The sequence below is a fragment of the Ambystoma mexicanum genome, chromosome 13 (genome assembly GCF_040938575.1).
Source record: "Ambystoma mexicanum isolate Mex_15411 chromosome 13, UKY_AmexF1_1, whole genome shotgun sequence".
Classification (NCBI taxonomy): Eukaryota; Metazoa; Chordata; class Amphibia; order Caudata; family Ambystomatidae; genus Ambystoma; species Ambystoma mexicanum.
The window spans coordinates 537,748,521-537,773,979 of NC_090938.1; the positions used below are offsets into that span (position 1 = coordinate 537,748,521).

A 25,459-nucleotide genomic window follows, 5' to 3' on the forward strand; every position below is an offset into this window, starting at 1 on the left:
TCGCTCGTCGGAAACTCTCGTCGAGCTTGATCCTTTCCTCGAAGCTGCCCGTCGTCTGGATCCAGCGCGCATCCAGGAATTCTTGCAACGGGCGCATCCGGAGCCTGCACATGGGAATGAGGTAGATGCAGGAAGACATCATCCCGAGGAGGGACTTGATGGACCTCACTTTGGCCGCGTCGGCCACCAACATCCGTTGCACCTTGCCCAAGATGGTCCTGGTCCTCTCCTCCGACGGGGAGGCCAGAAGGGACACTGTGTCGAGCCTCGCTCCCAGAAACAGTGCGACTTGCGCGGGCACCAGGTGGGATTTGGCGTAGTTCACGGAGAATCCCAGGTCCGTGAGGAGTTGGACGGTCCTTGCCGTGTGGACCACGGCGAGCTCCCTCGTCTTGGCGCGGATGAGCCAGTCGTCCAGGTAGGGGTAGACGTGGATCCCCTCGCGGCGCAGCTGCGCCGCCACCGGTGCAAGGCACTTGGTGAAACCCTGGGTGCCGACCGTAGTCCGAAGGGAAGGGCTTTGAACTGGTAATGACGCCCTTGGACCACGAATCTGAGGAATTTGCGGTGCCCCTTTAGGATGGGAATGTGGAAGTAGGCATCCTCCAAATCCAACGACGATAGGAAGTCTCCTTCCTCCAGCTGACCCAGGACGTGCTGGAGGGTGACCATCCGGAACTTCTGCGCCTTGATGAACTTGTTCAGACGTCGCAGGTCCAGGATGGGGCGCCATCCTCCCGTCTTCTTCTTCACGAGGAAGTATCTCGAGTAGACTCCGGAGCCCCGAAGCCTCTTTGGGACGAGTTCGATGGCGCCCTTTCTGAGCATCGCCTTTACCTCCAGGAGAAGTTGAGGGACGTGAAGTTCTTTCCTGGCCACGGGGGGGACGCGCGGGCACCTTCTTTGAAACTCGAGCGCGTGGCCCCGGGCCAGGGCGTCCAGCACCCAACGGTCGGTGGAGATGGACTCCCACACGCTGACGAAGCCCGCCAGCCGGCCTCCCACCGGGGTGCTTCGGTGGGGGCCCGACCCCACGGCCGGTTCAATCCTGCTTGGACGCGGCCTTGCCGCCTTGACCTCCTTGGCGACGACGGCGGGGTCCGCTAGACTTGCCTCGTCCTCTGTAGGCCTCTTGCGACGACGAGCGGGCCGCTTGACGGTAGGAAGCGAAACCGCCGCCGGAACCTTTGGAGGCGCCCTTGCCTCCGCCGCTCCGAAAGGGCGTCCGTCGTTGCAGGACTCCAAGGGCCCGGGCCGTCTCAGTATCCGCCTTGATGGCCTGAAGGGAATCGTCCACTGTCTTCCCAAACAGGTTGTTCCCGTCGAAGGGCATGTCCAGGACTCTGGTCTGGACATCCTGCCGGAAGTCCGTAGCTTTGAGCCATCCACGACGTCGAAGGCAAACACCGTTGCCCAGCTGGCGGAACCCAGTGTCGGCGATGTCCGTCGCCACGGTGATGGCGTGGTCCGAGGCCACCTCACCTTCCTGCAGGATCTCAAGGGCCTCCGCCCTCTTGTCGTCCGGCAGAAAATCCAGTAGGGGAGCCATCTTGTACCAGAGCTCCCTGTCGTAGCGGGCCACGATAGCCAAGGCGTTGGCCGCTTTAATCGTCGTCGCTGCCGACGAGATGACTCTACGCCCCATAGTATCCAATTTCTTTCCCTCGCCATCCGGCGGGGAAGTCGATGTGGAGGCCGCACCCCCCCCCCCCCCCGCTTTCTTCCTGGCTGCCGCGGAGACGACGGAGTCCGGGGTAGGCTGCGCCCGGAGGCATAGGGGGGCCGTGTCCGGGACCCGGTACTTTTTCTCGTACCGGTCTCTTCTAGCTGGCGTCGTGGAAGGGTTCTTGAGGAGGGAAAGGCCCTCATCCCAAATGTCGTCCAACAGAGGCACTGCGAGGACCGTCTTCCTCTTGGCCTCGCGCCGCTGATAAAGGAAGCCTTCCTTTTTCTTCTCCTCAGGGCAGAGTTGGAAAAGCTCGGAAGCCCTGGAGATCATGGAGTGGAAAGATCCGATCTCGTCGGGCGGAGAGGCCCTGGTGGGAGGCGACGACGGAAAATCCTCGTCGTATGCCTCGTCGTCCGTACCCGTCGCTGCCGTGTCAGTCCCCGTATCATCCCCTCGGGTGGACGGGGAGGAGGGCTGGAAGGGGCGCGACGGTTGAAAAGGAGGTGGTGGATGGATCCTTCTTTTCTTGGTAGGGGGAACACCAGAAGGTCCCGGTTCTGGATCCCCCGACGGGAGAGGTTCCTCCGTCGGTAACGGTAGCCTCGTCCTTATCTCGGAGCATAAGGACTGTATGGCCAACAAAATGGCCGCCGAGTTGTCTTGCGGCGCTGGCAGAGGGGAATGCGACGGGCGAGCAGGGGCCCAGTCGGTATCCTCGACGATGTCGTCGTCGTCACCTGCGTCGGGGTCCATTCCGACGGGCTGGCCTTCTTCCACGCCTAGGCCGTGGCTTAAGACCTCGATCAGCTCCTCTTCTGAGGTTGAGGCCGACTCTACGACGACGCCCTGCCCCCCCTTCTTCCCCACGGAGGGTTTCACGGGGGTCCTATCGATGGGCACAAAGGAAGACTCCCTCCGAGGAGGCAGGGAGATTCTGGGCCCTGAGGTCGCCACCACTGGTGCAGCCACCACAGGCTGAGCCAGGGCCGCCGCGACCGTTTCGATAGAGGGCTTGGTCGGATGGATCAAGGCCTTCACCACCTTAGGTGCGCTCACCGCCTTATCCTTGAGGGAGGGGGCACTGCCACGCTCCTCCTCTGCCTTAGAGCTCGACCGGGGCCTCTCCAGGAGCTTCGCCGGGTGCTCGGCCTTCCTCTTACCCGACCCAGAGCGTTGGCTCGTGGTTGATGGTGCCGGGGAGGGTAGAGCCCGACCGTTCGGCGCTCCCGGTGCCAGCGGACTCGCGGTGCTTGGCCTTATGTTGGGCCCCCGTCGCCGGGGCGCCCTCAAAGGTCTTAGAAGACCGCTCGGATTTCTTCTTCTTCTCGCCAGACGGGCTCTTACCCTCCAGCCAGTTGGCGAGACGTTGATGGCGGTCCTTCATGGTCCGTTCCGACATGTTGCCGCAAAACGCACAGTCCTTCTCCACGTGCGTCTTGTCCTCATGAAGGCAGTAAAGGCAGAAAGAGTGTTCGTCCTCCTTGAAGACGTTCTGCAGCTGGCATCCAGGGCAGACCCTGAACAGCTTTCCGGGCGTCGAGCTTACCTTCTCCTGGGCCATCTCCGAGACAGGGCCTGAGAAGCTTCTGGAGTCCTCCGAAGTGTAGCTCGACGAAATCTTCACCCTTGAGGGGCACAGATGAATCCGACACGGGTCCCCGTTGATCGGATGTAGGATCGGTGGAGCTTGAGGCTCTTTTGACCGAAAGAATCGAAGTTTTTTGTAAAAAGCGCGAAAAAATAGCACTAACGCTCGAGAGCAATAGCACGAGGATCCCAACACATGAATGTGCGGTAAAAATCTGAAGATGGCTGCCAGAGGCGGTGCTTAGGTAGAGGGCAGTCATTGGCTGTGGTCAGTATGACGCAGAGACCAGTGATTGGTTATTACTACGAAAGACAGATCAGAAACGAAACTGATACTGGTTTTTTCTTTACCGAGGATTCCCAGCCTGACGACGGGGAATATTCATGAGCATGTGAATCCATGCCAGACCCCATGCTGGAGAAACACAGTTCCACAGAGTGTGCGTGAAACGTGACAAGGCTTCCACAGAGTGTGCGTGAAACGTGACAAGGCACACACAGAGTTGGCTGCCTGCAAAGCCATACTCCCTGAAGAAAACACTTTCTTCGCCCAGCCATCAAAACATTTGTCGTCCCTATCAAGAGGGATGGTAGGGTATGACGCCTGCTTCGCTGGGGCCGTGGCCGCCTGCACCACCAAACTCTCCGGAGTGGGGGGCATGGTCAAGTAGAGGGGTCGCTACTGGCTGGGCGGTATTTTCGCAGGAAAGACTTGTTCACTGCCGGGAGACTCTCCGGAGCAGTCCAAGCTGCTGCCACCCTTCTCTGCAAGGCCATATGAAATGGCAGCACCAGGTCAGTTGGTGGACCTTGGTCGAGGATATCCGTCAGATCATCCTGCAGAAAATCCACTGGTGGCGCCGACCACCCCAAGTATTCCGTGACCCTCGACATAAGGCGCTGGTATGAGGACTCGGCATGGGTGCCAGGCTCAGGCCTACAGAACTCCACCTCCGGAGAGGTGTCCAGGCCACTGGCGTCGTGCCACGACTGACGCAGGTCTTCAATCTGGCTATGACCAGACAAAATATCATCAGGTACCTCCTCAGGAACCATGCCTTCCTCAGACCCTTCATCCACCTGAAAAATATAATCCAGAGGCTGGAATGAGGGCACAGAAAAAGGGACAAAGACATTCTGCGAGCTGAACCATCACTCACCACCTTCCGCAAAATCATGAAAACCACCTTATTCGCCTGATCACCTTACCCCTGTCATGATGTCCATCCCCTATATGGATATTTGAACTATGCACATTTTATGCATCACATGTATTACATCTCTGCGCTCCAATGTTGTAACTTATGCATAATGTAACTAAGCCTGCTGCAAGTAACAGCGCCACAATGCCCCTGGGCTGTCGGTGCGCTATATAAATGTAAAAAATAAAATAAAAATTCTTAGCCTTGGGCAGAGCCTTTCTAGGGGGTTCCACCGTGCCACGGGGTACCTCCGTCAAAGCAGCCTCGAAAGGCGTTGAGGGCGTCGATGGAATCGGCGTCGATGTCGAGCGCGGCGCCGACGGCTTCGACACAGTCCTTGAGGGCGGAGCCCCCAGCGTGTCCTTCGACAGCCTGAGCACCGATGCCGTCGATGGCTTCCTCGGAGGCAGAGGCTCGAGAGTCCCTCAACGACCTTGGCGCAGAAGGCGTCGATGTCTTCTTTGAAGATCTCACAGGCTCCGACGGTCTCGAGGGCGTTGAGGACCGGGACCTGGAACAGGCTAGAGCGACCATCCTTGTCCGACCGGGACCTCGAAGGTGCCCGGTGATTACGACGACCGCTCGAGCCCGAAGGCGTGCAAGCGGCGTCTCTAACACGGTCACAGCCGGTGTCTTTCGACGGCGCAGACGGACCGGAGCCCTGCGACTGAAAAATCGCCATCATCTCCTGCCGAAATGAATCCCATTCCGCAGGAGTGGAATGCCTGTTAGGACAAGCTACCTGCCGACGGGCGGAGTCCTCGGACGAGGACAGGGAAGGCGACCGAAGCCGGCGCTTCCGTGAGTGCCTCGCAGAGGCAGAGGAATGGCTGGACCTACTCCTGGACCGAGATCCCCCGGACTTACGCCGACGATGCAGAGAGTCGCCCCTCGAATCGTCAGTTGAATGCCTAGTGGATCTCGACTTCCGGGGCTTGGCCACCTTACCTACAGAAAGCTTCTTCTTACGCTCCCGCAAGGCCTTCGATGTAAGCGACTGGCAGTCTACACAGTCATCCGTGTCGTGGTCCTCACCGAGGAACCAGAGGCAGGCATCGTGCAAATCCGTCAATGACATCTTGGACACGCAGTCCCGACACTTCTTAAAACACGGCCGCGGAGTGGAAGAAGACGGAGACATCAAGGAAATCTTCACAACTAACAGGTTCTAAGAACCGAAAGAACAGAACTCAGAAAAACCGAGGCGTGCCGAGATCTCCGAAGCGAACACGTTTGCGGAAAAAAACGGAACTGAGGCTACGGGCGTTGTTAGGGAGAATTCTCTGTTAAGGCTAATTTCCCAAACGTAGTGAGTCCCCCAGCAGCTTTGCTGGATTTTTGGGGTTTATTTTTTTCTCCTGCTAAGAGTGAGACTCTTTTCTTCCCACTCTCAGGCATGATTTGAGAATGTCCTTTGACTGTAAATGTGTTTTATGGGCTATGGGGTCTATCACTCCATAGGGCTTCATGTATTTTTGGTATGTGTGTTACACAGCACCCTCAGTGCAGTAACACAGGGGTGTCATAGTGACCCCCAAACATAGACTCCATACCCTGGGACTGACTACTGTCTCCCAGGGCATGTAAAGTCACCATTGGCTTTACTAGTCTCAAATTGTGAACAGAACCAGTACAAACCATCATATTGTGGAAGTACTGGTAGGGGTAATTCAATTGCCCCTGGGTCTGTTTTCCAAGGGGGCACTGTCCAGTCCCCCTTGTCGAGTTTCTGGCTGGGGGCAGCGGATACCAAACAAAATATTCCACCGGAATATTTCCTATGGGATTTTCCCATTCATTTTAAACGCACCACTTTTTGGTGCAATGTTAAAGATACCGCTGGGTTATTTATTTAATATTTATTCCCCGGTTGGGTCTTTTTGCCAGGACTCGGGTTTTAAAATGGCGTTTGTGTTCCACTTTTTGGAAGCCCTCCAAATGGTGCCACTCTGTCTGGGGTCTACAGGATGTGTGGGAGGGGGATTAGGCACCCTGGACTGAGTTGCCTTGGCAACTCAAGTCGCACCCTTGTGTGATTGGCCCAATGGTGAGCCGCCAGGCTCACCACTTAGCATGTTTGAGTGACAGCTAGGCTGTTGAATGGGGGTTTTTCTGCCCCCGCCGACAAGTGGGAAGCCCCAGGACAGCAGCAACGAGCAGCCCCACACGCTCGGTCGCGGACGACCAGCGGGAACATCCTCAGCCCCAAGCCAGGCCACATCAGAGGCCGCGAAAGGAGTTCGGAGGCGGGTGGTCCCCTCCCCCCGCCCGACAACGCGCCTCGGCGGTGCGGAGGATCCCGCGAGGAGCCGGTGGCTCCAGCAAAAGGAGCTCCAGTGGTCTCATATAACGGGGTGAGTGCCCAAGGGGAGAGACCGTGGTGCGGACGGAGCGGGGAGCGGCGGGCGTTGAGGAAGAACCCGGGATACGGAGTCAGTGAGCTATGGTGGTGGGGGAGAAGGCTGCTGGGGTTGGGATCCCTCGCCCCCCCCCCGCACGGAAGAACAGAAAAGGACACGGGGCACATCCAACGTCCCGTGCTCTAGTGATCTCCCATCTGATCGCGACCTGGGCCCCCTCCAGGTAATTGACACCCCTGAAGCCGCTCAAAATCAAACGCTCGCCCGGAGCAGCAGCGAGACAAAGGGGGTCGGATTTGGTCCAGCGCGGGCAGCACAACACGAGGCGCCAGGCAGTGGGGGTCCCCCACCCAAGGTATTACACGTGAGGTTTGGGCCAGAGGTGGTGCTGTAAACAGAGCACCTCTGGAATTTCTAAAGGCTCCCCGCAAGTTCACGCTACGCCAGCAGCCCAGTAGCAAGCCACTGGAGCCCTGAGGGGCACGGAAGCTTCTGCCTCCAGTAAGGACTGGAGGAACTAGGCCCCTATAATGTGCAGTGATCCGGACCCATGAACCGCAACCCAGCAATGGATACCTAAAACGGTAGAAGGCAACGGCCGCAACAACGAAACACACACTGCCTTGGACTAACTAACCGCCGACAGTGGCTGATCGCCTCAGATGCCAGGTACCAAAACCAAAACGGGTCCATCAAGAGCACGGACCCCAGCCAGGCCCCAGGGGGGACAGATAGAGAAGTGCTGGCGACAAAGTAGCCGTACGCAGGCGAACTCACCCTCTCCTCCACCAGCGCCACTCGCTGAAACACAGGCCCACCCAACTAGCAATATGGCAACTGACAAAGACGAACTTTTAAATTGCTTAAAAGGTATGGAAGCCAGAATGACGAAAGCCTTCCATACTCAAATGGAACAACTTAGGGAGGACCTGAAATCGTCCCTCCAGGAGTTTAACAAGGACATGGCAGAGATGGGTGAAAGAGTGGATATTGTGGAAAGAGGCCTCTCGAACATCACGGAGGAGACTAATCAAAATAGCCTGCTTCTGGACCAGCTGGCAACCGCAACAAACAATTTGGAACTCCAGGCAGAGGATCTAGAAAACCGCTCGAGAAGATCCAATATCAGGCTTAAGGGCCTGGCGAAATCAATGCTGGATAAGGATTTGAGAGCCTACTGGCTGATGCCCAACCTGAAACTATCGGCTTCGACAGGATTCATCGAGTTGGCCCGAAGCGCAATGAACCGGGGTCGCGACCCAGAGATGTCTTAATAGCGATGACATCGTATGGTCTAAAGGAAGAAGTGCTACACGCAGCTAGGATAAACGGGGACCTCACGATCAACGGGTCCCGCATACAGCTATACCAAGACCTCGCCTGGATCACTCTTCATAAAAGGCGACTAATGCAACCAGTCACAAAAGCCCTTTGGACACACCAAATCAGATATAGATGGTTGCACCCGTTTGGCCTGTCATTCACATGGGAAGGCAAACAGAGGAGTATTGGGAACTGTGCAGATGGTCTAGCTCCCCTACACTTGGAGGATGAACAGCAGGAGGCACCCGAGCACCCTCGGCCAAACGGATCTGGCCAGCCAGGCAAACCATGGGAATGGTCGACGGAGAGAAGGCAAAGACGAGGGAGAACCGGTAGGACTGGCAGCTCCCAACCGGTCCAGGTTTGTGAACCAAAAATCCCACCAGATCCGAAGGCAACCAAGCACACAGACATTGAGTGAAGCGCCTCCAAAAAGTGAGAAGACCGTAAAATGACTCTGAAGCGCCTGCACGGAGGTAGGAGGTCATTAATCTTGGAACCAGGGTCAGAGTAAAACCACTTCTGACCATTGTGAACTGGGAGGAATCTAGAGGCCTTACATCCGTTGGTTCAGCGGAGGAGCCCAATAGGGGCCCAGGCCTCACACTCTCTCAGGATGGGGGGAAGGGAAGGTGGTGGGAAAGGGGGGGGGACGTTCGAAGATTAGGAAAGCAAGGAACCAAAAAACTTTGAGCAAAAATGAGCCACCTCCACAACAAGGTTTAACAGAAAGAATACAGACAGAGAAAAGTTCTGTAGCAGGTCACAGGATCCAATTTGCCGATCCCCATCTCTTAGAGAGCAATGGATGAGGTGAACATAATCTTGCTTAATATCCAGGGACTAAATTCCCCTGCTAAAAGACGATCGATTCTGGGCAGGCTGGAAGCCATGCAAACGAAAATAGCGATCCTACAGGTGACACACCTGCTCCAGCAGGATGAGAGAAGGATGCGTAGTAGATCATTCCCTCTTCAGTTTTTCGCCTCAAGCCAGTCTAAAACGAAAGGGGTGGCAATCCTATGTAGCAGAGACTTGGGCTTCCACAAACAAAATATCATGAAGGATCGGGAGGGTAGATCCTTAGGTGTGAAGGGTACCATCAATGGCCATATGTACACAATTATAGCAGTATATGTCCCCAATGAAAAACAGGACCAGTATATTTCCAAACTACTCCAAAAGGTCGGGGGATGGTGTGAGGACAGAGTGATAACAGGCGGTGACTTTAACTGTGTTATGGACCCAAAAATAGATAAAACACTCCCCCCCGACAGCTGCAGACCAGCGAAATAGACAGGCCCTGGGAAAACTCTTCAGAGACTTGGAGGTGATAGAGACATGGCGGTTCTTCCACCCAGAAAGCAGGGAATATACACACTACTCGGCAGTACACAGGGGATATTCTAGAATTGACATGATCCTAGTGTCATCCACCCTGATCCCCTATGTCAAGAAAATAGAAATCGAGGTCCAATACCTCTCAGACCATGCCCCAGTGGTAACCTTTATAGAACTGCAGAAAATAACAGAGACCCCGCCCACAATGGAGGCTGAATGAAACAATCCTTAGGGACATAGCGCTTAGGGAACATATGGAGGAAGTCATAAGAAATTACTTCCAGGAGAATGACAATGGTGAGGTGGATTGGCGGGTAGTATGGGATGCAGGGAAAGCAGTAATTAGAGGGGAATTCATAGCTCAAGCAACGCAATACTACAGAGAGAAAGCCCTCATAACGCAGAAATTAGAAGAAGAGGTAAGAAATGCTGAGAAACTCCATAAGCCCCGTCAGACGCCCAGAGCCTGGCGAGACCTCAAAAAAGCTAGATCCAAATTAGAAAACCATATGGCGGACAGAACAGCGCAATTATTGCTGAACACTAAACAAACATATTACATACACGGGGGAAAGCGAGCAAATTCTTGGCAGCCAAATTACGCAAACAGAAGGCGTGCAACCACATTACCCCACTAAGAAATAGTAGTGGGGAATTGCAAATGGGAGATAATGAGAAACTAGAAACGATGGTCCACATTCACAAAAACCAGATGTCTAGTTTGAACCTGAACGCAGCAGAACAAATGTCCTATCTGTCAGCCATAAAACTGCCACAGATCTGTGAACATCAAAAAGAACAATTAGGAGCCCCTTTCACAACACAAGAAGTAGGTGATGTGATAGCAGCGCTACCTAGAGGAAAGGCACCCGGTCCAGATGGGTTGGGGAACGGGTTCTACAAGGTATTCATGACACTGCTCTCAACCCCCCTCACTTGCTTTTTCAACCTAATTAGGGATAAAGGAGCTACCTCAAAGGATATGGGACACTCAATTACAATTCTTCCCCTAAAGCCAGGGAAAGACCCGGTGGAATGCTCCAGTTACCGCCCATTGCCCTTCTCAATACTGACGCAAAACTATATGCAAAAATACTCGCAAATCGGTTGGCGACAGTATTGCCCGGGATAATACACACAGATCAGGCGGGCTTCGTACGCGGAAGACACACTCAAGATAATGTCAGGCGGGTAATTGACATCATAGACTGGGGCACCAGGAGCACCCAGAAATTCACTATCGTTACAGTAGATGCCACACGAGCATTCGACAGCATAGACTGGGAGTACATTAGGCTGGTACTAGAAGGTTTCGGCTGCGGGCCGACATTTACTAAGCTGGTTCTGGCTAATTACCAGCATCCATCTACACAACTAATTGTAAATGGCTACACATCAGAAAGACTCAATATCCGAAGAGGTACACGGCAGGGGTGTCCCCTCTCCCCTCTTATATTCGCCATGGCAATGGAGCCATTTGCCCACAGGATTAGGGAGGACCCGGGTATTAGAGGGGTGCGAACAGGGGAGACCCAACATAAGATAGCCTTATATGCAGACGATATTATGCTCTACATGGCAGACCCAAAGTACACGTTACCCAGAGTAATTAAAGAACTGCAGATATTCGAAAAAACATCAGGGTTCACAATAAATTACGCCAAATCCAAAGCACTGAATGTAACTGAGGGTAGAGAGAATATAACTTACCTAGAGGAACGCTACCCCCTAAAGTGGGAAAAACAGTCCATGGAATACCTGGGAATCCGCATTACTAGATCCACAAAAAACCTGCTCAAAGCGGACATCACTCCCCTATGGAAGCGCTTGCAAGGAGACATGCAGAGATGGGACGTCCAGGAATTAGCATGATTCGCTAGGATAGCAGCGATAAAAATGACCTTGTTACCCAGACTACTGTACGTGGTAAGCTCTACTCCAGTGGTGATACCCCTAACAATGATTCAGCAACTCCAAAAAGCAGTGTTTAAATTCATATAGGGGAATAAGAAGCCGAGAATCCAAAAAAAGATCATGATGCGCCCAACACTTTTAGGGGGGCTAGGTGTGCCGGCTATAAGGAGATATGTCTTAGCGGCCCAATTTGCGCCAGCACTGAAATGGGCAGATAGAGACTCCCTCCCAGGGTGGGGGGAAATAGGACAGTCCGCGACTGACACCCCGCTATGTATGCTACCATTCCTAAAGCCAAAAGCACGAGAGAGAGGTGGTATCCTATTGGAAGCGACAAAAACGACACTTCACACTTGGGATACGGCGATCCATGGCAGGGGGATCAAACTAGGCCTGGGTCCATTGTCCCCTATAGTACATAACCCTGATTTTACGCCTGGGCTCCAACAAAAGTTCTGGGACGGTTGGCAAGGAGCAGATGCTGTGTCCTTACGGGACTTGTACCAGGATGATGCCCCTCTTTCCTTTGAACTATGCAAACAAAAATGTGGCATCACAGATTTAAATATATACAAGTACGTCACTGGATCTCACACCCAGAGGTAAAGCGGGCTGGGCTACGCCCCCCAGCAGGTCTAGAACTCACGATACGGGAGGGGACACAGGGAAAAGGGATCACTAGACTGTACAAGTTACTCGATAAATCGCAAGCAGACCAAACCCTCAAATGTATGAAGGACTGGGAACGGGACATAGGGGAGGAAATTACACAGGAGGAATGGAGTCAAATCTGGAGGAGGGCTCACAAGCTATCCAAATCCACGGCAATCAAGGAATCAGCATATAAGATATGCTACCGGTGGTATCTGCCCCCAAGTAGAATACATAAAATGAACCCCACATATTCCTCAGATTGTTGGCGCCAGTGTGGAGAAAGAGGTGACCTGTTCCATATGTGGTGGTTGTGCCCAAGGATAAAAGTGTATTGGAAAGAAATACTGAGCTTAATCAGAGACATAACAGGTGCAGACCTACCACAATCCCCCAAGGTCATTCTGCTGGGAGCAGTGTCAGAAGGGACATACGCAGCTTCAGGCAACAGAGCGGCCCTCATCACTCACCTACTGTCTGCAGCAAGGATGACAGTGGCCCAACGTTGGAAGACAGTGGAAGGCCCTACAGCCCCATGGTGGTGGATGAAAGTATGGGAGTTATGGCGATGGAGAACATTTGCGCCACAAAGTCAGGGACATACCTGAAATTCTTAGCCATATGGGACCCACTTCAGGATTATGTAGGGGAGAGGGAGGCTCAATTCTTCAAACCCAGGATCCTAAGAAACATTCATATCAGATAGAGACAGCAGAAAACAAGGAGGAGGGATGTGCTCAGAAACGACTTTGCTTTGGTTATAACCTTGATTCAGTTTGGTTCAGATGACTCTAAGGGAAGGGGGTGGGAAGGGTGGACGAGGGTGGAAATACTCGAGGGGAAAGTTGGAAGACAATAGTCTCTATGCCAATGTTCTAGTAGGATATTTAATTTGTTTATACAGTTGATAATGGTTGTATTCCTGCTGTAACCGAAGGCTAACTGTGATCTCATCTTTTTAAAAAAAAACTTAAAATAAAGTTGGTTAAAAAAAAAAAGCAGGGCTTTGGGGACTGGAACTTCAGAAGTCGCCACAGGACCTAAAGAATCCGAAGAGGGGAGAAGCTGAGCCATCCACGACGACACCACCGGTGGAGCCCTGCTGTACGAACTCACCACTTCCCCGACGACAGAGGAGATCTTCTTCCAGGAGAGTCTTCTTCATTTTGAGCTGGTGGGACCAACCAGTTCGCCTTCCTGGAACGTCTCGTGGTCGAATCGCCCGTGCCAAGCACCCCGGCAGCCGGATAGCCACGCTTCACCACTACCGCGAATAAAGGGTCGTACCTTTTAAATCGGGAAACTCCACGGCTGGTTTCTTCCCTGGCAGTGCAACGACCTCCAGCTTTCTTCCTCGTCGAGATCATCTCTTCCTCTGGTTAAAGCCACGACTTGCACCTGCTGCCAGGAACAACTGCCACCGCTGGAGCTTTCTCACCATTTCAGGTACTGTGTCCCGCCTGGTCTCCCTTGCAACAGATTGTCCAAGGTGTCCCGTAAATCCTTGACTTTCTAACTAGGTTGACCTCAGACCTGCTAACTTTGCCTTTCTGAACTGATCCAACGTCTTTTTGACTTTCCTGCAAAGACTTTGAGTGCATTTCCACTGTGTGATCTTGGGCACATTCCGCCTTGCTCTCTCCAAGAGTGGGCCTGGCCTATGAACTTTTTGCTCTACAGTAGACCCTGCCTTTCTTGACTTGCTGTGGTTTCTTAAAAGTGTTGGTACTGTCTTATTTTCCCACTCTGCCTTTTCTCTCCCTTTTTAAACGAATTATTGAAATGCCATCTACGGTTACGCGCTCACCTCTGTTTTGCTAAATAAGTGGTGTCTTAACCTAGACTTGTCGAATAATTAACTAGGGAGGTGTATATACTTATAGTGACTGTGTTTGAACTTGCTTGATATATTAGTGGCAGTGTATTTCCATAAGTGTGTTTTTAAATAAATAATTATATACTTTTATACCAAAGCTCTGGTCAGTGTTTGCTTGTTCTACTGTATCTTTGACCTTATTGTGTATACTCTATATACGGCCTAACTCTTCTTGAGAGAAGTCTGACTGCTCAGCCACAGCTACCAGGTAAATCTGGGTGGTGCGGACTACTACCAATTGGGTTTACTGCTTACTCCTGTAGTCTTAAACTTTTTGCAGTGGTCCCTAAGGGAACTGCACAGGTTTCTGCATAACAGGCGTTGTGCATCCTACTTATAACATCCGGTGACATCAGCTCGACGGAGGCCCTCGAGGACAGCGTATCAACGTCATCGACGCAGGACGCAGACGCCGAAAATTTTCCGAAGCAGCACAGCTGTGGTGATTACCTGTCATAGACATGGAATACGTCGGAGGACCCAATCCCCTCGAATGAGTATTCTAGATGGTCAAGTGAGTGGCATGGTTGACAGTGTTAAAAGCACAGGAACAATCTAGGAGGATAAGGATGCCAGAACAATTACTGTCTAAGGCCTGAATGAGCTTGTCTCGCGTAGAGGAGCACTGGAACCCCAATTGGTGGACATAAAATAGGCCAGTGGTTTGTTATCTCTTTGTAATCCGTCCTTTATACACAGTAGTTTGTGCAAAGTAAAAGATGAATTTTCACCATAATAAAGTGCTGAGAACAATCATCCCAGTGCTAAGAACAAGACATACGTATTCAGAATGCGTTTCTTCTGCTAATTGCTTTGAGTGCAGCATAAAAATGCAATCAGTAGTAAATGCATTAAAGTTTCTCATTAGATCAGCCGCTAATTGCATAAGTGTGCATTCATGTGGCACTGCTCTGCTGGTACCAGTGACCACAACATATATGGGCACCAGCACATCATTTGTTTCCAATATTTGTTTTGAGTATTTTACTACTTGTTTTTATTTGCTGGAAGCGTTTCCATGTTTTTAGGGAGTAAAAGGGGTTGGTGCAACGCTTATGTGGAGAACTGTCTCTAGTGTTTACATTTGAAAAAATCTAATTTAGATATGCCTCTTGATTGTAATGGGGCCTTTGTCCTATAGCTCATTAAAAGAATATCTAGAAGAAAAAAAATCTAAAATGCTATTTATTTTCTTTTTTGCTTCGGAAGAATGCTGCAGGTGTTGTTTGGAATTCTTAAACAATCGTCTCCTGGATAATGCAGTTCAAATAGAACTGCATTATCGAGGAAAGCAGCAACAGTCGGACCACGGAAGCCAGATAATAAGACACTGCCTCAGAAACTCAGGAACTGTCGGGGCACGGAAATCGACAGTCCAGCTGGCTCAGGGATAGGCAGCTGCGGGCTGTACGCACCCCCGCTTGAACGGCAAGGGCCTTTGTGCCCTCTAGTTGACAATGCCTGCCCAGCGATTCAACCATTACCATACAAACCTACCCACAGACCCTATTGCTCCACCACACTCACACAACGTAATTGCTCCTGTAACTGGAAATTACTCACCACATTCCCATAAGAATATATAACACGAGCCCAGGGACGGTATTTCTCCAGCCCTCAAATCTCTCCACTGGCTCCCGGTTGCTGCAAGGATACCATTTAAATCCCTCTGCATCATCCACAAGGCCATCTGGGGCCGGGGACCACACTATCTGCAACTTGCTCTCACCAAATACTCTCCTTCCATATCCCTCCTATCCTCCGGCTCCAACTTTCTGCTTGTCAAGCGCTTCTCTAAGCAGAGAGCGGGTGGCCGTCGTTCCCTATCCTCAGCTGGCTCCCTCCTCTGGAACAGCCTCCCTCTCTCTCCGTCTTGCGCCAGATGTATTCAAATTCGGTATACACCTCAAGACTTTCCTCTTACACTCCCTCCTTTCCCCACTCCCTCACATGCTTAATCCCACAGTAGCTGTGATTGGTGGCCTGGGCCCCTATCTGTCCTTTCTGGGTCCTGGCCTTATGCCTGATATCCCGCAACATCCACCCTCCCCCTGCACTTGCCATCGGGAACCACTTGGCCTGCGCTGTTTCACAGGCCTGCATTTATTGGATCGGATGGTGACCCCTCTTCCAACTAGTGGTCACTGCCTGGCACTTACCTGTTGCCTTTGCAACCGACTTGTTCACTTAGCTGTTGCCTTGCAACTATCCACATTGGCACTTAACCCCTCTGTTGATCCTATAGCACTTACCCTTTTCCCCCTGTCCTTTCTCTCTCTATGCACATGCACAATCCAAATGTTCACAAGGCCTAGCAGGACTGCTTTCCTGTAGTTTGCATATTCCACTGTCTTTGTTGTTCCCTTCCCTTCCCTTTGCCCTGTGGGCGCTTTGAAACACAATTTTCTTGTTGTAAAAGTGCCTTACAAGTGCATAATAAATAGTTCTCATCTGTCTAGGTTTAGTGTGTATGGTCTCTGGTAAAGCTGCAACACAGTATGAAAGGATTTGTTGAAGGTAGTTTGCAGGTATTCCGTGTTTAAAAAATAATTCTCATTCTATAAATATGCATATTTGCCTTCTATGCCTCGGATCCTTCATTCTATGCCTCAGATTCTTCTTCGATTGCGCATTTTTATGCTGATTTGATCACTCAATCTGATAATTAATGTAGAAGGAACATATTACAAAATAAACTCCTTTTAAGTCAGACAACAGATCCTTCAGTGGCCTTCTCCAATGACCGGGATCTGCTCAAGGTACAATTTCATAATAACTGGTCCCCTTAGTTATTCCTTGCTTTTTAGCAAACAGAACATGCCTCTGATGATATGTGGGCGCATTCTTGTAGGTTTGTGATGTCCGTTATAAGACCCAGCATGCAAAATGTTGAGTGAAAAGCCAGGAATGATAACCGTAGCCCTAGCGACATGTAGTTAGTTGGCAAATATAACATTTGAAAAATAAAATATGTTACTATGACAGACATTACTACAGGAACTGCCCACCACTATCCTACAAACTTACCCACAGATCCTACGCACCACCACACAAACAGAAGGTAATAGCTCCTCGAAAAGCCATAGCAATTGGACCTGCTCCTGCCAAATTGTACCCAACTGTGAACTAGCATGCATAGCACCATTACAGGCCCCCTGCCTGCCAATAAATCTGGCCCTGCACCTGGGAACAAAATCAGGGAGTCAGCATTGCAGACCCTCAAAGCACTTATGGCCTATACATTTACGTCTGTGACATATCCTGCCACCTATCAGGCACACAGGGTGGTACATGATGATCAGATGTGGCAACCCTGGCATATCTAGGAACAAGGCCAAGAACACCAGCCAGCCAAATACGTCTGAGCCTGTGTTGCTGCTAACCTAGGTCAAGCCCTACCATAGATAGAAAATCAGAAAGTCAGCAATGCAGAGGCTCATAGAAATTAAAACTTAAGGCTTAAACATTACGGTTGGGTCATCTATCAGGCACAAAAGGGGTATATGATTAATGAGGCAACCGTAGCCTACCTATGAAAAAAGCCAGGAACCGCTGCACCGGAGGCGCAACAATGACTATTCCGGGTTGGGCTGTCCAGATAGTGATAGGATTACCACAAACATATCAGGTAATATCCAGCCGCATTCTGTAAACAATGACAGAGGACCCAGAAAATGGGCTCTCTGACTCCTATAACAGCTGCAGAATCATGCGATAACCACAAACGTGACAGGAACCACCCTGCCTCTCTCCACAAACCATGAACAAGGACTCGGAAAATGGGCCCTCTAACACCTACAACTGAGCCTAACACAACAAACCCGGCAACGGCCAGAGAGTCTCTCTCGAAAATCCACTACTGCGAACGCCAGGACAGACACGGCCGGTCCATCGAGCACCAAAAGTAACCAGGAACGGGGCCTCCTAAAGGTAATCACAGACACTCATTACTACTGATATGCTCACTCTCGACTTTACACCAACAAACAATAGGACGCAGTTATACCCTGAGATCAAGTTCAAGCTGCACACATACCTACACTGCTCTCTGAACACCTCAACAGTTAGTTAGAACACAGCTATAACCCACAAGAAAATCAGCCTAGCTGCACACATAATCTCCTATACAGGCCCCACGGCAGCCAGAATGCAGACTCTGAAACTACCCACCTTGCTGCACATATTACACTGATGTCACAACCACTGCACCGCACCTAACATTAGAATGCAGCCAACCCACAGAAACCACTCTGGATGCACACACACCATGTGCACCCTAAACACTATATGCCACCCTACCCTCTCCACTGACCTGGACTACGGTCCCACAGGTGCGTTCAACCCACAGCGCTTTCAGATCTTACCAGTGGTATATAAGGCTCTATACAAATGGACCGTAACATAAGATAACATCAAATAAGAACAATTACTTTGGGGGTAATCCAAGGGACGCAAACAATGGTTGTGTTAAAAAAAGAACAAGTTACTTACCAACTGCTAACGTTCTTTCGACTGGATGTTCCTCCAACGTATTCCTCATCTTTGAGATCTCGTCCAGTTTCGGCTGCTTTCTGAAAAAATGTTCTCGGCAGAGGGCGCCATGTGTCGATAGCGTCAAGTCCATGTCCCTCAAAGGCTTCCGTCGAGGGTGATGTCATCGGGTGTACAAGTAGCATGTGCGGCGCCCGTTGGCCTCAGTTCTGTTTTTCCCTCCTGTTTGTGTTTTGCTGTCATCTTAGGCAAGCAGTAGTTAGCCCTGCGAGAACGGAAGCTGCAATACCATAGGACATTTTACAGTGGGGTAGGCCGGGAGGGCAATGAGGAATACGTTGGAGGAACATCCAGTCGAAAGAACGTTACCAGTTGGTAAGTAACTTGTTCTTTGAATGGATTGTGTCCTACGTATTTCTCATCTTTGATAGAATCCCAAAGCAGTAGCAGAATTTTGGTGGAGGGAGTAGAATTTGAAATTGTCGGCATTTTATAAGGCCGAATACAGTACCGCCTTACCAAAGGCAACATTCTGAGAGTTGGAAGCATCTAAACAGTAATGCTTTGTGAAAGTATGCAGCAATGACCAAGTTGCAGCATCACAGATAGATTTAATAGGTATGCCCGTTTGAAGGGCTGCAGAAGATGCTCTAGTAGAATGAGCTATCAAGCCTTCTGGCGGATCCTTGCCTGCCAATTTGTAACATTCTGAAATGCCAAGAATAACCCACCTTGATAATGTCTGTTTTGAAACAGCTTGACCCAATTTCCTTCCGGTGTATGCAATAAAGAGTTGGTCATCCACTCCGAGTTTTGAGAGTCTAGAAGGAACAAGTTACTTACCTGTAACTGTTGTTCTCCAGCATGGGTCTGGCATGGATTCACATGCTCATGAATATTCCCCGTCAGGCTGGGAATCCTCGGTAAAGAAAAAAACCAGTATCAGTTTCGTTTCTGATCTGTATTTCGTAGTAGTAACCAATCACTGATCCCTGCGTCATACTGACCACAGCCAATGACTGCCCTCTACCTAAGCCCCGCCTCTGGCAGCCATCTTCAGATTTGGTAGCACGTGAAGTGGCAGTATGACCAAGTGAAGAGCCGCAGAGGGGTAGGCGGGAGGGTTCGCATGTGAATCCATGCCAGACCCATGCTGGAGAACAACAGTTACAGGTAAGTAACTTGTTCCTTCTCCAGCATGGGGTCTGGCATGGATTCACATGCTCATGAATAAAGAATACATAGCAGTACACACATGCACAACCACGGGAGGTGGCAAAGGCTCAACATTAAGCATTACATCAAACTCAACATTAAGCAAATCTTACCTCCTCACCAGGCTCACCTTAGGCGAACAGGTTGCGCAGCACTGCTTGGCCGACCCTGGACTCCTCCCTGGAATCCCGATCGACACAGTAGAATTTCGTGAAGGTGTGCGTCGACCTCCACGTAGCATCCCTGCAGATGTCCAGCAAGGGCACACCAGATAGGAACGCCGTGGTAGCTGCGATCGCTCTGGTGGAATGGGCTCTCGGACGGCCAGGCAGCGGTCGGTTTGCCAACCGATGACAGTACATGATACAGCCGGAGAGCCATCTGGAAATGGAAGCCTTCGAGAGAGCCTTCCCCTGATTGACAGGTCCAAAGTTCACAAAGAGTTGTGACGTCTTCCGAAAACACTTTGTGCGGTCCACGTAGAACTTCAGCGCTCTAGCCACATCCAGCGAGCGCAAAGTCATTTCAGCCGGCGACGAAGGCGACGGGAAGAAAACAGGCAACACCAAGGGTTCGTTGAGGTGGAAGTCCGACGGCACCTTGGGCATGAAGGAGGGGTGAGTCCTGAGAACTACCCTCGTGTCGTGAAAAGTCAAGTACGGGGCCTTGCAGGAAAGGGCCTGGATCTCTCCCACCCGTCGTGCGGAGGTGATGGCCACAAGAAACGCTGTTTTCCATGACAAGAACTTCAACGGAGCCGAGTGCAGAGGTTCGAACGGAGGTCCCATGAGCTTGGTCAGCACCACGTTGAGCTCCCACGCCGGGGCCGGAGCCTTAACCGGCGGGAACGATCTGAACAGTCCTTTCATGAACTCTTTCACCAGACGATGAGACCACAAAGACGTCCGCCCCGTGGTTCTGGTGTATCGGGAGATCGCAGCAAGATGAATCTTGATGGACGCGTGCGCCAGTCCAGCTTTGGCCAGCGTCAGTAGGTACGGCAGTACTTGGGGAGCCGTAATCCGTAGAGGGTTAATCTTCTGTGCGTGGCACCAGACAGAGAACCTCTTCCATTTGTGTCCGTAGCATTTAAGAGTTGAGGACACCCTGGCCTTTGCAAGAACCTTTCTGCAGTCGGCCGGTATGTCGTATCCTCCAAACTCTAACGCTGCAGGAGCCAGGCCTGCAAGTTCAGCGACTTCGGGTCGTGATGGAGGATGGCACCTCCTTCCCTGGAGAGAAGATCCGCGTCCACTGGCAGCTTAATGGACGGGGACGCTGACAAGTCCAGAAGGTCTGGGAACCATATCTGCCTCGGCCACGCAGGTGCGACGAGGATCATCCTGCACGGTGACCTCTTGAGCTGGTTGATGAGCCGGATCAGCAATGGCAATGGAGGGAACGCGTATAGAAACCGGCCCTCCCAGGGGAACGAGAAAGCATCGCCCATGCTCCTCGGCTGGGGAAACCTGCTGGCGAACCTCCGGCATTTGGAGTTCGTCGCCGTCGCGAACAGATCGATCTGGGGTGTGCCCCACGTCGGAAGAGGCGGTCCACTAGATCCTGTCGTAGTTCCCACTCGTGGCACGAGCGCAGCTCCCTGCTGAGTGAGTCGGCGATGGTGTTTTTTATCCCTGCCAGATGAAACGGCACCAGAAACATCCCTTGGGCGACGGCCCAATGCCACAGATCCTGCGCCTCCCTGGACAGGTTTCCTGATGTAGAACATGGTGGTGGTGTTGTCGGTGAAGATCCTCACCACCTTGCCCCTTGAGGGACGGAAGGAAGGGCCCAAAACACTGCACGGAGCTCCAGGACGTTGATATGGAGGGACTTCTCCGTCGGGAGCCAAAGGCCTCTCGCGTGCTGATTTTCGGTGTGCGCTCCCCACCCTTCCAGGGAGGCATCCGTGGTCACTGTCTCCTGGTGGCCGGGGGTCTGGAAGTCCATGCCCGCCGTCAGATGTGCGCGGGTGCCCCACCACCGGATCGCTCGTCGGAAACTCTCGTCGAGTGTGATCCTCTCCTCGAAGCTGCCCGTCGTCTGGATCCAGCGCGCGTGCAGGAACTCCTGCAACGGGCGCATCCGGAGCCTGCACAGGGGGATGAGGTAAATGCAAGAAGACATCCTTCCGAGGAGGGACTTGATGGACCTCACTCTGGCCGCGTCCGCAACCAGCATCCGCTGCACCTTGCCCAAAATGGCCCTCGTCCTTTCCTCCGACGGAGAGGCCAGAAGCGACACTGTCGAGCTTCGCTCCCAGAAACAGTGCGTCTTGCGTGGGTACCAGGTGGGACTTGGCGTAGTTTATGGAGAATCCCAGGTCCGTGAGAAGTTGGACGGTCCTTGCAGTGTGCTCCACGGCGAGCTCCTTCGTCTTCGCTCGGATGAGCCAGTCGTCCAGGTAGTGGATCCCCTCTCGGAGCAGCTGCGCCGCCACCGGTGCGAGGCACTTGGTGAACACCCTGGGTGCCGACCTCAGTCCGAAGGGAAGGGCTCTGAACTGATAGTGACGCCCTTGGACCACGAACCTGAGAAACTTTCGGTGTCCCTTTAGGATGGGAATATGGAAGTAGACATCCTCCAAATCCAACGACGACAGGAAATCGCCCTCCTCCAGTTGACCCAGGACGTGCTGGAGGTTGACCATCCGTAACTTCTGTGCCTTGATGAATTTGTTCAGTTGTCGTAGGTCCAGGATGGGACGCCATCCTCCCGTCTTCTTCTTCACGAGGAAGTATCTTGAGTAAACTCCGGAGCCCCGAAGCCTCTTTGGGACAAGCTCGATGGCGCCCTTCTTGAGCATCGCCTTTACCTCCAAGAGAAGTTGAGGGACGTGGTGTTCTTTCCCGGCCACAGGGGGGACGCGGGGGCACCTCTTTAGAAACTCGAGCGCCTGACCCTGGGCTAGGGCGTCCAGCAACCAACGGTCGGTGGAGATGGACTCCCACACGCTGACGAAGCTCGCCAGCCAGCCTCCCACCGGGGTGCTTCGGTGGGGGCCCGACCCCACGGCCGGTTCAGTCCTGCTTCGACGAGGCTTTGCTGCCTTGACCTCCTTGGCGACGACGGCGGGGTCCACCTGACTTGCCTCGTCCCCTGTAAGCTTCCTGCGACGACGAACGGGCCGCTTGACGGTAGGTGGAAAATCCGCCGCCGGAACCTTTGGAGGCACCCTGTTTGCCTCCGCCGCTCCGAAAGGGCGGCCGCCGTTGCTGGAGAACCCCAAGAGCCCGGGCCGTCTCCGTGTCTGCCTTGATGGCTTGAAGGGAATCGTCCACTGTTTTCCCAAACAGGTTGTTTCCGTCGAACGGCATGTCCAAGACTCTGGTCTGCACGTCCCGACGGAAGTCAGTAGCCTTGAGCCATCCACGCCGCCTAAGGCACACGCCGTTGCCCAACTGGCGAAATCCAGCGTCAGCGATGTCCGTCGCAATCGTAATGGCATGGTCCGATGCCACCTCTCCTTCCTGCAAGATCTCTAGGGCATCCGTCCTCTTGTCGACCGGTAGGAAGTCCAGCAGGGGGGCCAGTTTGTACCACAACTCCCTGTCGTAGCGGGCTACGATAGCCAAGGCGTTGGCCGCCTTAATCGTCGTCGCTGCAGATGAGATGACCCTGCGTCCCATCGTGTCCAATTTCTTCCCCTCGCCGTCCGGCGAGGAGGTCGACGTAGAGGCCGCGCCCCCCCCTGCTTTCTTCCTGGCCGCCGCGGAGACGACAGAGTCCGGGGTCGGCTGTGCCCGAAGGCACAGGGGGGCCGCGTCCGGGACCCGGTACTTCTTCTCGTACCGATCCCTTCTAGCCGGCGTCGTGGATGGGTTCTTGAGGAGGGCGAGGCCCTCATCCCAAATATCGTCCAGTAGAGGCACGGAGAGGACCGTCTTCCTCTTGGCCTTGCGCCGTTGATAAAGGAAACCTTCCTTCTTCTTCTCTTCCGGGCAGAGCTGGAAAAGCTCGGATGCCCTGGCGATCATGGAGTGAAACGATCCAATCTCGTCGGGCGGGGAAGCCCGGTGGGAGGTGACGACGGCAGATCCTCATCGTAAACCTCGTCGTCTGTACCCGTCGCGGCCGTGTCAGTCCCCGTATCATCCCCACGAGTCGTGGACGGGGAGGAGAGCTGAACAGGACGCGATGGCTGAAAAGGAGGTGGAGGATGAATCCTTCTTCTCTTAGGGGGAGGGCTCCCAGAAGGGCCTGGCTCCGGGTCCCCCGTCGGGAGCGGTTCCTCCGTTGGTGGTAACGGCAGTCTCGTTCTTATCTCCGAGCATAAGGACTGTATAGCCAACAAAATGGCCGCTGAGTTGTCTTGCGGCACTGGTTGAGGGGAGTCCGACGGGCGGTCAGGGGCCCCGTCGGCACCCTCGACGTTATCGTCGTCTCCTATGTCGGGGTGTTATAGACTGCGTCACGAGGACGTTGCGTACCTGTTCGTCTGGTTGAAGACCTTGATGATGATGCCAGGCTGTCAGGAGTCCTGCGTTGATGTGGTTGATGACGCGAGAAGCCAGCCCAGCTCCCGCCCGAATGGAACCGGGTTGGAGATGAACCAGCTCCTAACGCCACGAGTCTGCTCACCCCTGATTAACGTGGCGTCAGGACAGTGCAAGCACTGACAGGGGGAGCCTTTCCAGATGACGATACTGAGTCCCAAGGAAGACTGGATCCGGAAGATGGAAGTCCCAAGGAAGACTGGATCCGGAAGATGGAAGTCCCAAGGAAGACTGGATCCGGAAGATGGAAGTCCCAAGGAAGAGGACACAGTGGAAGTTGGTAGGAGGCAGGATCCGGGAAAGGAAGGTAGAAGTATGGCTCACAAGGTAAACACAAGGCAGAGGGAGGCTGAATGGGCAGGCAGACAAGGTACAAGGGCAAGGACCAACTAATAGACACAGGGGAACCACCCAACTCAGAAGAGGGGAAAAGGAACCACCCAACCACAGGACAAGGGAAGGGAGGACAAGGCAAGGCAACTACAGATGTACCCGAGGGTACCAGGAACAAGGAGGACAAGAATCAGGTAACAGGTAAGGAAGGCACAAGGAACCGGCGAGGAAACACGATCCTAATCAAACCGCGTTGAGACGCAGTTTGAATGAACAACCAGGCTCCTTAAATAGGACTGCCAACCCCTAGGAGGCTTGGAACGCAAGCCGTGCCGTCTCCCAAGCGTTGGTTGGCTCGGAGAGAGGCGTGGACCGCAAGGTCCTCCAAAGCGAGTACTCCGTGCAGCGCGCATGCGCGAAGATCGCGAAATGGCCGCCCGCGCATGCGCTGACCAACCTGCCCAGGAAACCCGGAAGCGCCCTATGACCAGAACAACCCAGGGACCCCTAAGCGAAAGCGCGGGTACAGCCTCCAGGACGGGGCGCGCCGCTTCAAGTAAGTGGACCCCAATGCGGGCGGCGTGACACGGGGTCCCTCCCGACGGGCTGGTCTACTTCCACGCCAACGCCGTGGCTTAAGACTTCGATCAGCTCTTCCTCAGAGGTTGAGGCCGAATCCACGACGACCTCCTGCCCCCCCTTTTTCTTCTCCGTCGGAGGTTTCACGGGGTTCCTGTCGATGGGCATAAAAGAGGACTCCCTCCGCGAAGGCAGGGAGACTCTGAGCCCCGAGGTCGCCACCACTGGTGTAGCCTCCACAGGCTGAGCCGGGGCCGCCGCGACTTTCTCGATAGAGGCTTTGGCCGGATGGATTAAGGCTTTCACCACCTTAGGTGCGCTCACCGCCTTCTCCTTGGGGGGAGGGTCACTGCCTCGCTCTCCCACCGATGGGGCCTTCGAGCTCGACCGGGGCCTCTCCAGGAGCTTCGCCGGGTGCTCGG

At 53.0% G+C, this 25,459-nt stretch overlaps 1 protein-coding gene across 1 annotated transcript in view; it reads right to left on the minus strand.

Annotated features, from left to right (window-relative positions):
* The window catches only part of MEIOC (meiosis specific with coiled-coil domain), an 837,366-nt gene that overhangs the window by 666,864 nt on the left and 145,043 nt on the right, over positions 1–25,459 (minus strand). The window lies entirely within an intron of this gene.